Here is an 11,764-nt window from a genome sequence, read left to right as displayed (position 1 = left end):
TGATTTTTGCATCGAGACTTTAGTAGGAGTTTTGTTCCTAAAACTATTTGTTAAAGACATTGCGCTTTCTCCAGAGATTGATTTTAAATCGCTTGTCAAATATTAGCTGGTTTAAAATATGTGGATTAATTTCTGGATTTTTATTTATTTCATTGGTCCACATGTCTATTTTTATGGAAGTGCCAGGCTGTTTTGATTATAACAGTCCTGTAATATGTCTTGAAGTCTGGTGTTATGATGTCTCCAACGTTGTCTTTATTGTTTAAGATTGCTTTAGTTCTTTGAAGTCTCTTGGATTCCCACAAGAATTTCAGCATCATTTTTTTTTTCTAAATCTGAGAAGATGTCTTGGTATTTTGATTTAGGTCACATTTAGTCTTTAACTGCTGTGGGTAGTATGACTGTCTTGGTGACATTAACTCTTCTGATTCGTGAACATGGAAAGCCTTCATATGTTTTGTATTTCTTTGCTTAATGTTTCACCGTTTCATTGTAGAGATCTTTTACATCTGTGGTTAAATTTATCTCAAGGTTATTAGTTTATACCAATGCTATGGTCTTTTGTATGTAATTTATACCCTGTAAATGCTGAATTATCTTGTGAATTCCAGTAGTTCTTTACTGGAATTTCTTTTGTTCTGTTTATATAGGATTATATTATCCGCCAATAGGAATAATTTGAGTTCCTGAGTTACAGTTTTTATCCATTTAATTTTTTTTCATGCCTTATGGCTCTGGCTAACCCTTCCAGAACTATATTCAATATGATGCCAACTGTTGGCTTGTCATTTATTGTGTGTATTGCGTTGAGGTATGTTTTTTTTTATACTAAGTTTGCTTAAGATTTTTTTTTTATTATGCAAGCATACTGCATTTTAACAAGTGCTTTCTCTGCATCTACTTACGTAGCCATCTGGTTTTTTCCTTCAACTTGTTGATATGATATATAATGTTTATTGATTTGAGTGTGCCAAACCACCCTTATATTCCTGATGTATCATTTGATTTTATTAGCTAGCATTTTGATGGTAATTTTTACATCAGTATTCATCAACAACAACAACTAAATATTGGTGAATTTTTTGAAAGTTACCCAAACACATTACTGGTGGGAATGGAAATTGATGTAACCATTATGGAAGACAATGTGGAAACTCCTCAGAAATGGGAAATCTGTACACACCCACTTTTAGTCATGATTTGTCCTTTTCTTTCTTAATTTTGTCTCCTAATCTTAAAAAAATCTTTAAAGGACACCCATTTACCTTAAGCTGGTAATAGAAAACTGTATTGACAATGTTGTATTTCCAGGACCTTTAGCTTTTCAAAAATGAGCTAAACTTTTATAATCACGAACCCAGGTGGCTTAAATGTGACGAGATTATATTGAGAGATAAAGTTTGTGTTTTAATTTTAAAAACAACTCATTTGTATTAAGAAATAGTTACCTGTAAGATAGTTTATTGTAAATAAACATTTTGTGTGTTATTCATAAAAACTGAATGCTTTGCTGACATAGAAAGCATGCATGAAACTAGAAATTTATTCTAGTCACAAAAAAATTTATTTTGTTCCATAACAGCATGACATATAATCAAGAAGACTAATGATGCGATTTCTTTGATTTAGTCACAGCATTCTGAAATAGTCAAGTATCGTTCATCACACTGTCATAACATATAAGATAGAATCAAATGTATTTTGTTTAGAAATTACTTGGGTGAACCCTAACTCTAATATGTTCTTTGGAAGAAAATAAACTATTTTGATGTTTAGATAATATTTTTTCAGGTATTTTGACATAGTCTCAAGTTTTAGTTCACTCAGGAATTCATGATTCAATCTTCATGAGTTCCCATGCCATTTATATAAGGGCCTTTTTGTTCTTTGTAAATGAATTCCAGTTTTCTTGATGTTGAATAGAGCAAACATAATAGAAAATCGTAAAAGTGTAGAGCTCAGATAGGAAGTCCAGCAGCTCCTATCACTTAATAGCTATGTGACTCTGGGCAATTACTACTTTCAGTAGGACTTTCATCCTTCAAGAGTGGTCCAGAGATCTGCAGCATTTAAAAAAGACAGATTGCCAGGCTCAACCAAGAACTACAATGTAAAAATCAGTGTTTTAATAAGATTCTACAGGGGCTGGTGTTAGGGTACAACAGGGTAAGTCTTCACTTGTGTTGCTGGATTGCATTAATGTAGCACCAGTTTGAATTCCAACTTCTCTGCTTTCCATCCAGTTTCCAGAAAATGGATGTGGGAAGTCAGCTGATGATAACCCATCTGTTTGGCCCACTACCACTCACATGGGAGACCTGCAAAGAGCTCCAGGATCCAGTTTTGGCTTTGCTCTACAGGGTTTCTTTGGCCATTTGGTTAATGAGTGAGGCAGCAGGTGACTACTGTGTCTATCGGTATGCCTCTGTCTCTCTGACACTCAAATGAATAAATATTTAAAACCCAACTTGAAAAATTCTCCATTAAGATAAAATTCAATTTATCATCAGTTATTTCATATATCACAATAGGATGAACTACAATTAAAAAGGAATCAAAGCTATTGTTAGATAAGAAGAGATAATGATTATAAAAGGTTGACACAGTCCATGAAATATAAGCATAAATCAGCATTTATTACAAATCTAAAAAATCACTTGGAGAAAAACATGGTAGAATATAATAAGGACATGTTTAAATAAAGAATCATTAGCCAGAATGGAGCAGAGAGGCCATGATTCTAGGAAATAGGAGAGGACAGGCCAATGGCAGAGTGACAGCTGGAGACCTGTAGACATAGAGAAACAGCAGAGACAACAAAACAGTGCGGTGGTTGGCAATCACCACTCCACCAGTGGTCAGTTGGGAAGGGGAGTTCACCAAGAGCTCAGGAAGTGAATCCAGGCATAGAACTACCTGTTCTGCTGATCTGCTTGATATGACTATGAGCAGAAGCAAAGAGATAGAGCCCAGCAGGTGGGCGCAGCAACAGGGTGGATTTCACAGTTCATACACCCCACCAGAGTCACATCAGGTGCCATTCTGTGTACTGACGCAAAGGCTGGGGGGCTGGAGGGACAACAGTGAGCTGCACATGTGCCAAGCCAGAAGAGAACTCATTTCTGGCTAGATGCATTGCACTGGTTCCAAGGGGAACACAGTACAAACTTGACATCCCATGGTTCCACCAAAGATAGGCTCAAGAGACCCCCAGACATAATGGCCAGCAGGTCCAGACCTCCACCAGTGCCACATCTTTTACCAATTTGTGCACTGAGTGAAAGAATGTGTGACCAAAGAAACAACAGCAAAGTACACAGGCACTAGATGGGAGGGAACTCACTTGCGTCTCAACACATTGCACTGATCTCATAGGAAAAATAATACCAACTTGTCATCCTAAAGGTTTCATGTAAAATAGATCTAGGTGACCTTCAAACCTAACAGCCAGCAGGTGCCAGCAAGACCAGTATCACTGATAACCTACTGATTTAGAACAGCTGGTGTTTCACTAATCCTGGGCACTGTTCAAACTGGCAGTGGGAGAAACGCTGTAAAGGTAACAATGGGGTTAGAAAGTGGTGAACCAGGAGCTAGGGCTCTGCAGACCACAGTGGAGGCCATACCAAGAGCCCAGGACTGAAACTCTCTGGAAGGAGTGGCACAAGTCACTGCAAAGAATTGGATACCAAAATCAATCAGTAAAATAGAAGTGTAGACCTGTGGGTGATACAGCTTAGAAACTGGCTCTTAGTAGATGAATTTGCTAATCAGAATAGCAGTGATCAAGAGCAAAAGAAGAGACAGAGGCACAATGACTATTAATGATGCCTCCCTGCAAAAGACTTTGTTAACCTGAGTTAATAGGAATACAACATGAAAGTGAGGGATAAGGAATTATAAAAACTTGTTATGAAGTTTCTTATCAACAATGGGAAGCACATACAGGAGTTCAAAGAATTTAAGGAACATGTCACAAAGGAAATATAAACATTGAAAAACATCAAGTCAAATTATTAGAAGTGAAGGACACAATGGAGCAAATTAAAAATTCAGTAGAAAGCCTCTGTAATAGGATAAGTGAAGCAGAAGAAAAGAATCTCAGAATTAGAAGACATTTTCTTAGTGAAGCAATTAAAAACTGGAAATGGAACTGAGTCAAGCTAATAAAATATTCAGGAATTAAGGGGCACTATTAAAAGGCCAAATATAAGAGTTATGAGAGTTTCAGATATTTCCCATTTTAAGGGATGTTATTCCCACATTCAAGAAAATTTAAGGGTGTTTATAACTTATTGCAACCATATACTAGTAATCAAGCCACCAGGACTCAAATCTCTGGCTGAGTGACACATTTATATATTATACTTTGATGTATAAAACAAATGAAATTTAACCATTTTCTTTAACTGGCATGACATTCTTCACCGTTGGAGGGCAAAGGAAGCCAAAAATTTGACAATCGTGTACTCATAAAATCACATTGAGCCTCTCTCGGGGCTAATCAAATGCTGTGTTGATTGCGTTTTTCTCTATCATTTAGAGCTAAAAGGAAAAGACTTCTATGTTGGATAATGATGGTTATTCTTGATCCCTTGAGCAAAAAATCAATCTTGTTTGTACTGTTAGAGAAATTGTCTCTCAATGCTGGGTTCTGACTCTCTAATTGCACAATTTCTGCACATGGTGGCTTTCTTTTCTAACTAGGCTCTGCCTCCATAAACTGACTTCTGCATTTACTCAGTTGGGAACAGGCACTCTTTGGTTTTGCTACATTCCACATGCAGCTTTTGAGGAATGAGGAACAAGATTTCAGGCTCATCTGTTTGGCTATCTCATCCACCAAGGCAGCTTTTTTTCCCCCACGTTGTACCGGTTGTATTACTGAGCTCCAGCCATGGGATTTTGTTGGGTTTTTGGCAATTAACTACAGAAGATCCTTCCACCACTTCTGAAAAAGGGTTTGTAACCTGTGTTACAAGACACAGTACAATGGTTCTGATACTAAAGTGTTTTTAAACATTTGCTCTGTTGTTTTGTATAGCCTGTTTTGGTCAAACCAGTCATAGAACTCTTTCTGTTTAGTTTCCAGAGACCCGAAGAGCAAGAACTTGGGGTTGATGCTTTGTTTTATCTGGTTAAGTGACTGGCTAAAAGCCAGCATGATAGCAGAGTGCCTGAGTTCCCTGTGGCTAATTCAGCTCCTTGCACCTGGGGAAGCAGCAAGAGATGACTCAAGCACTTTGACCCCTGACACCCCTCGGGGGGGGGGAGGGGGGGAACCAAATAGAATTCTAGGATATTGGTCTGGGCCTGGCCAGCCCAGGTCACGGTGGCCATTTGGGAAGTTATTCAGCAGAAGGAAGATTCATCTCTGTCCCTCTGTTGACACTCTGCTTTCCAGAAAGCATAATAAACCTTAAGAATTATTATTTCATGGCCACATCAATCTCATATAATTACCATATCAGATTATGCCTGATTTATTTTTTATCATTTGATTAATATTTTAAAAACAACTGCCTCATTGTAGCATTTAATATTTGCTTCAAAAGTGCTTTTTCAAAAATGGGGTTATAGGATCATATTTTAAGAGTGTTTTCCTTAGATTTTAATATAGGCTGTTTTCAAATATTATTTTAAAAATATTTCAACACTTCCAAAACAAACTGCTTAGTCTCTGACATTGCTCATTTAAATGGGTCAGTATTATTTAAATGTTATTTTAATATTTTTGGCTATTAGTTGTTTCCTTGTATTATTTGTCATTCTGATTATATACATTATGCCATCATTTTTGATAACGTAAGTATTAAGTCTAATATCTTTGAAATAATTTTATTAGTCTTTATTAGTTTTTCAAAACAATCTCAGGATTTAAAATAAAAACATTGGGTCAGAAATAGCCACAATTAAAATTGTGATCTTTTTGATACTATTTCCCGTCCATCACTGCCACTGCCTTGTTTCTGCAATCAGAAATAGTCACATGGTTTGTTTCTGTGCCCTCCAGGGTCTATATTCATTTTTCCCTTTCTCTTATGCTTTCTTGAATTTGTCTTTCCAAATCCCCCGTATAGTTTTCAATGGTCTTCCTATTTCCTCTGCAATACAATACTCTCATATTGCATAAGGCAAAGTTTCTCAAACTGGGGTACAAGGTGGGATATTATTGGTAGAATATAAAATAACTTAAAATGTTTCAGACAAGCATTTTAAATTTTAGTGACATTCTTTCTTTGATTTGTAGACTTTATTAATTTTTTAACATTTTATTATTATTATTATAATTTTGTGATACAGTTCCATAGGCTCCTGGCATTTCCCTTATCCCCTCCCCAATTCCCTCCCCCCGACCTAGTTCCTCTATATCATTACTAAAATATAGTTCTTCATACACAGTCATATGTCCATCATTGTGGGCATGGACAATGGCAGAGAGTCCAGCATCCTATTGTCAAGATACAGTGAACAGTTTCATTGTAAGTCTTTCTCTGGAAGTAGAAATGCATACTACATTGTATCCTCACATCTGGATGTTAGTCTCCATTTTACAGTTACTGTACATCCCCTTAAATGAAAAGTCATAATACAAAATCAACAATAAAAAGAAAAATAGAAATTTACAATGCCATGGAGTTAAATGACATGTTACTAGATATGACAGTCTCCATTACACAGCTACTATACATACCCTTAAATGAAAAGCCACAAAACAAAATAGCATCAGGAAGAAAAAATGAATTAACAACACCATGAAGTTAAATAACATGCTACTAAATGACTAACGTGTAGCTGAAGAAATGAAAATCAAGAACCTTCTTGCCAAAAATGATGCTACTGTATGATTTACGAGTCATTGAATGATTTAATCAGACGAAAGTGTTTTGAAGAGATGAAATTAACAAAACCCATGCGATATAGTTTCTGCTGATTTTTGTTGGTGAAGTGTGTCTCTTTTAGACAACAAATAGATGGGTTTTGTTTTTAATCCAGTGTACTAATCTATGACGTTTGATTGAGCTTAAGCCATTTACATTCAGAGTTTAATATGTATGGATGTTACTTTGGTCCTGTTATTTTAGGAATGGGTTGTTCATTGGTTTAGTCTTCTGTTGTCATTTTACTGGGATATTCTTCACATTTGCCTTTGGTTTTGGTAGGTGCTATTCCTCTTCTCTGTCAAGAGAACATCTTGAAGTATGATTTATAGGGCAGGTTTGGAAGAGGCAAATTCTTGTAACTTTTCTTTACTGTGAAAGAATTTTATTTCATTTTCAAAGGCAAAAGAAAGTTTTGCTGGATATGTTATCCTAGGCCAGCAATTTTTTTCTTTTAGAATCTGGAATATGTTACTCCATTCTATTTTGGCCTGTAGAGTTTCCTGTGAGAGATCTCCTGTGAGTTTAATTGGCATTCCTTTACATGTCAATTGATTTTTTTCACGTGCACATTTAAAGATCTTTTCTTTATGTTCAATTGAAGAGAGCTTGATGATCATGTGTCGTGGTGAAGATTGCTTTTGATCAAGCCTGTTGGGAGTTCTGTGCCCCTCCTGGATGTTGTTTCCCAATTCTTTCTCCAGATTAGGGAAATTTTCCTTTATTATTTCATTAAATACATTTGCAAACTCAGCTTCTCTTTCTGTACGTTCTGGGACTCCCATAACTCTTATATTAGGCCTCTTAATAGTGTCTTTCAATTCCTGAATACTTTTTTTGGCCTGATCCAGCTCTGCTTCCAGCTTTTTGTTGGCTTCCCCCTGATGACAGGAAATATCTTCCAATTCTGAGATTCTTTGTTCTGCTTGCTTCATTCTATTTTGGAGACTCTCCACTGTACTTTTAATTTGCTCTACTGTGTTCTTAATTTCTGATGTATCAGCCTTGATTTGCTTAATTGCTTCCTTAAATTCTTTGAACTCTTATATGTGTTTCTCATTTTTGATCAGAAGCTTTAAAATGAGTTTTCTGAATTCTGTGTGCCCCATTTTCTGGATGTCTTCCTTAGTTAACTTTGAGATTGGCATAGGGTTTTGCTGCTTTTCAGGGGGAGTTTTCAGTAATATTCATTGTGCCTTTGTCTCTTCTTTTGCTCTTGGTCATTGCACTTTTGGTTAGCAGAGTCTTCTCCTTGGGGCAGGTTTCTAAGTTGTGTCACCCACAGATCTACAATGCGATTTTCCTTATTGCAGTTGGTACACAACTTTTTGCTTGGAGTCACTTGTGCCACTCCTTCCAGTGAGTTCCGGGTCTGGGTTCTTATGTTAGATTTCCACCGTGGTCCCCACAGCCTCAGCTCCTGGCTCATCACAATCCTCCTCCTCTGATGCCGTGCTGAGGCTGCACCATTGTCTCTGCAACCTTTCTCCCACTTTCAGTTGGAGTAGGTCCCAGGATTAGAGAGACACCATGTGTCCTATATAGTTAGGTTGTTGGTGGCACTAATCTTGTCGGAACCTGTTGGACATTAGGTCTGGGTGCCACACAGACCTATTTTGACCCATATGATGCCACAGTCGGTATTATTTTCCTGGTTGATGGTGGAGTTCCGGCTGCTGGTGGAGTTCAGATCGTTGTTAGCTGAATGCCGCTGAAGTATCAGTCACTGCAACACCACACCATTGTGTCTGCTACTTTCCTGTGTCTGTCAGTCTCCAGGTACCCCTCTGCTGTTGTTCTGTCCTTTCCGATTTCCTGGAATATGTCCTCTCTGCTTCATCCTTACATGTTTTTCCATCCGTTTAAATGTGTCCTTACCCTATTCCGCCATCTTGATTCTCATCTAGTGACATATTCTAAATCTGCTTTCTATTTATATCAAACTACTTACGGGATGTATATATTTGTATACTTTATTTGTAATCATGCCAAGCATTTTACATATTTTCAAAGAATTTAATTTTTCTCATGTAATGAAGTCAAGATGCACCAGTCACAGCAGGACAGGAAGCTCTTTGAAGCCGAAAGGGACTTGTGTTCTTTTTGTCCTCCTTCTTGGCGTCCTCAGAATGTGGTTTTCCGGGCTTTGCGGCGTGGCCTAGTGGCTAAGGTCCTCACCTTGATCCCATATGGCCGCTGGTTCTAGTCCCGGCAGCTCCACTTCCTCTCTGTCTCTCCTCCTCTCAGTATACCTGACTTTGTAATAAAAAAAATAAAATAAATCTTTAAAAAAAAAAAGAATGTGGTTTTCCCCTGGTGGCTCCAGAAGGTGTCTCAGATGGACAGCGATGCATTTGGAAGGAGACTGTGATTACAGGTGTAACTGCCTGAACTCGGGTGCAGAATGTCATAGGCATTGTTAGGCAGGAGTATGGTACAAGCAGGCTAGACTAGAGATGGAAACGGAAGGTGTGCCCTCCATTGATGCTCATGGAAGCCACTGGGGTGGATGAGAATGCTTAGACAGCAGCATTCCTGGCACTGAGCCCTCAAAGCGACCTACCTAGATAGGTAAAAGGTGGTATAGGAAACAATCAACAGCAAGTAGCCAGAGACCCAGGGTAAGAAAACTTGTGAAATATTGGGAAATAGATGTCATGAGAAGAGATGTTTGAACAGAAAATCAAGCTACTTAAATTCAAGTGAGATACGAGCTGTAAACCATCCACTGTCCTGAGCATGGAGGCTGTTGACACTCTTAGTGGGATCGCTGGGTCAAAGTGTTAAAAGCTTGACTCCAGTGAGTTAGGGCCCAGTGAGCACATGGAAGCAGCAGAGCTGTACTGTGGTGAACAGTGGGGCTGCTCCTGGGAAGGACTGGTAACAGGGCACCTCACTTTTAGACCTTGTTAAGGATTTGGGTTTTGTTTTGTCTGCAAGTGGGCAGATCTGACAGCCCATGAGACCAACTTATTGGCCATGATGGAAAAAATACATAAAGAGGGCAGGTGTGAGAATACTGAGAGTGTGGGAAGCCTGGTTCCTGGTAACATAGATAGACTTCTGGAGGGCGGAGGCTCTTCTGTTGCAGCTAGCTGGAGCAACATGCATTGCATGTCAGGGTGAACTGTAAGGCAGATGTGGTGTCATGCTCTGAGAGACTGTCACTGGGTTTGCCATCCATTTGTCCTGCTTATGGACATTTGTAAGCGTCTACAGTGCAGGGTGGGAAAGGGAATCAGAGCAGTCGTTTTTCCTGCACATTGCCTTCTGAGATACAGAAATTCACTTGAGGTTTAAATGCGTATTACTCAATAACTTATGTTTTTAAACATGTGTAATAAATTCTTGCACTGTGGACATTACTGCATCGTCTCAGCAGAATCACTAATGTTTTTCTCATTTTGATGACTTTATTTTTCCTGGGACAAAAGATTGTATAGTGTGGTATTCAGAGATTTTTTTTCTTTTTTAAAAAACACAATGATTGAGACTGTCAGGATTGAATACAATTTCTCAGTTTTATTTCACCCAAATAATTTTCTGTGCATTAACTCCCATGAGTTTCTCTTATAATTCCTTTTTATTGCTTTATGATTTTTTGTTCCCTGAATATTGTTTTGAACCTCAAAGGAGAGAGTCCAGTATAGTTACCTTGAATTTTGTGAAGTCTTGGAAAACTATCCATTTTTGGATCTTCTACATAGCCATAATCTAATCTCTTCCCCCCCACACACACATGCACACACACACATACATACACTTGACACTTTATCAGATCTGCATGTTTAACCCACTACCAAGGACTCCTATTTTATATGGTCTCTTTATGAGCAGCTTTGTCTGACCTTCCAGTTTGACCACTGATTTCGGTAAAGAAAAGCAACAGCCTGAGAAATGAATTCGGCTTGTGCTCTGTGGTTTTTTTAAATCTGACCTCTGTAATCTTGGATGAGCCCCTAAACCACTTTATAAGCCAGAGGTTGCACAGGATAATTTACATAATGGAAGACTCTATCCGCATTGTTATCCCTGCCACTCTATTAAAGCATGTTTAATGACCACTCCTCCAAACCCTCCAAGTCCCCACCCCCGCTGAGCTAATGCATTACATTTTAAGCCTGATCTTTCTATTAGCAAATTCCAGTTGAACAAGTTTGGTGGCATTGGAATCAGTCTGTGTGTGTCCCATCAGCTGTCTCCTTTTCTCTTCTAATCTGATGTGAGTTCATAGTTCCAGAAGCCCACAGGGGTTTGCCGACAAGATAAACAACTGTCTGACTGTAATTCACAAGAACCGTGATTTGCTTTCTAAAGAGGAATACATTTTCCCAGTCTGAAGTCTGCCTTGAGCCTCTTACCCCCAGGAACACTTTACAAGGGACTTAAGCCAAGCTTAACACTTGCATGCCAGTACCAGTTCAGGAAAAGACACATTCAGTTCTCAGAGCACCTGGGCACCCTTGCCATCCATATCTACAAATGAGGAGCCTGACACCCCAGAGCCCCACTACCACGGGAGAATGTTTGACAGTCGCAGAGCACTTCCTTGCTTTGCCGCTCGTGGATTCTGAATTCCACAACACAGGATGGGCACGCCCCTCAGTGGCAGGTGCTTTGCTTCCTCCGAACCCCTGGGCTGGCTAGTGCTTTTAAGCAGCGGTCTTTCAGCCGACTGGACACGGAGGAGCAGTGCAGGCTCTGAGCACTAAGTACCTGCCTCCCTCGCAGTTGAAGCGGCCAGGATCTGCAAGTGCTGGGAAGAAGGGAGGGAGCTGCAATCCACAGTACGGCAGGAGGAGAAACTTGTTGCTGATTCCCACTCAACGGGGGGGCTGTGCATGCACTCCTCGCTGCAGACACAAGCAGGTAGGGGGCACTGA

General features: G+C 39.0%; 1 protein-coding gene across 1 annotated transcript in view; it reads left to right on the top strand.

Moving 5' to 3' along the window:
• The first annotated feature begins 11,676 nt into the window (after window positions 1-11,676).
• NPFFR2 (neuropeptide FF receptor 2) overlaps window positions 11,677-11,764 on the top strand; it is a 56,695-nt gene continuing 56,607 nt past the window's right edge. Inside the window, exon 1 of the mRNA XM_004596245.2 lies at window positions 11,677-11,750. The gene's annotated coding sequence lies outside the window, so the exon portion shown is untranslated. The remainder of the gene's footprint in view (window positions 11,751-11,764) is intronic.

The sequence above is a fragment of the Ochotona princeps genome, chromosome 7, assembly GCF_030435755.1.
Source record: "Ochotona princeps isolate mOchPri1 chromosome 7, mOchPri1.hap1, whole genome shotgun sequence".
NCBI lineage: Eukaryota > Metazoa > Chordata > Mammalia > Lagomorpha > Ochotonidae > Ochotona > Ochotona princeps.
The sequence above is the reverse complement of the archived record's forward strand: the minus strand, read 5'-3'. Positions and strand labels throughout refer to the sequence as shown.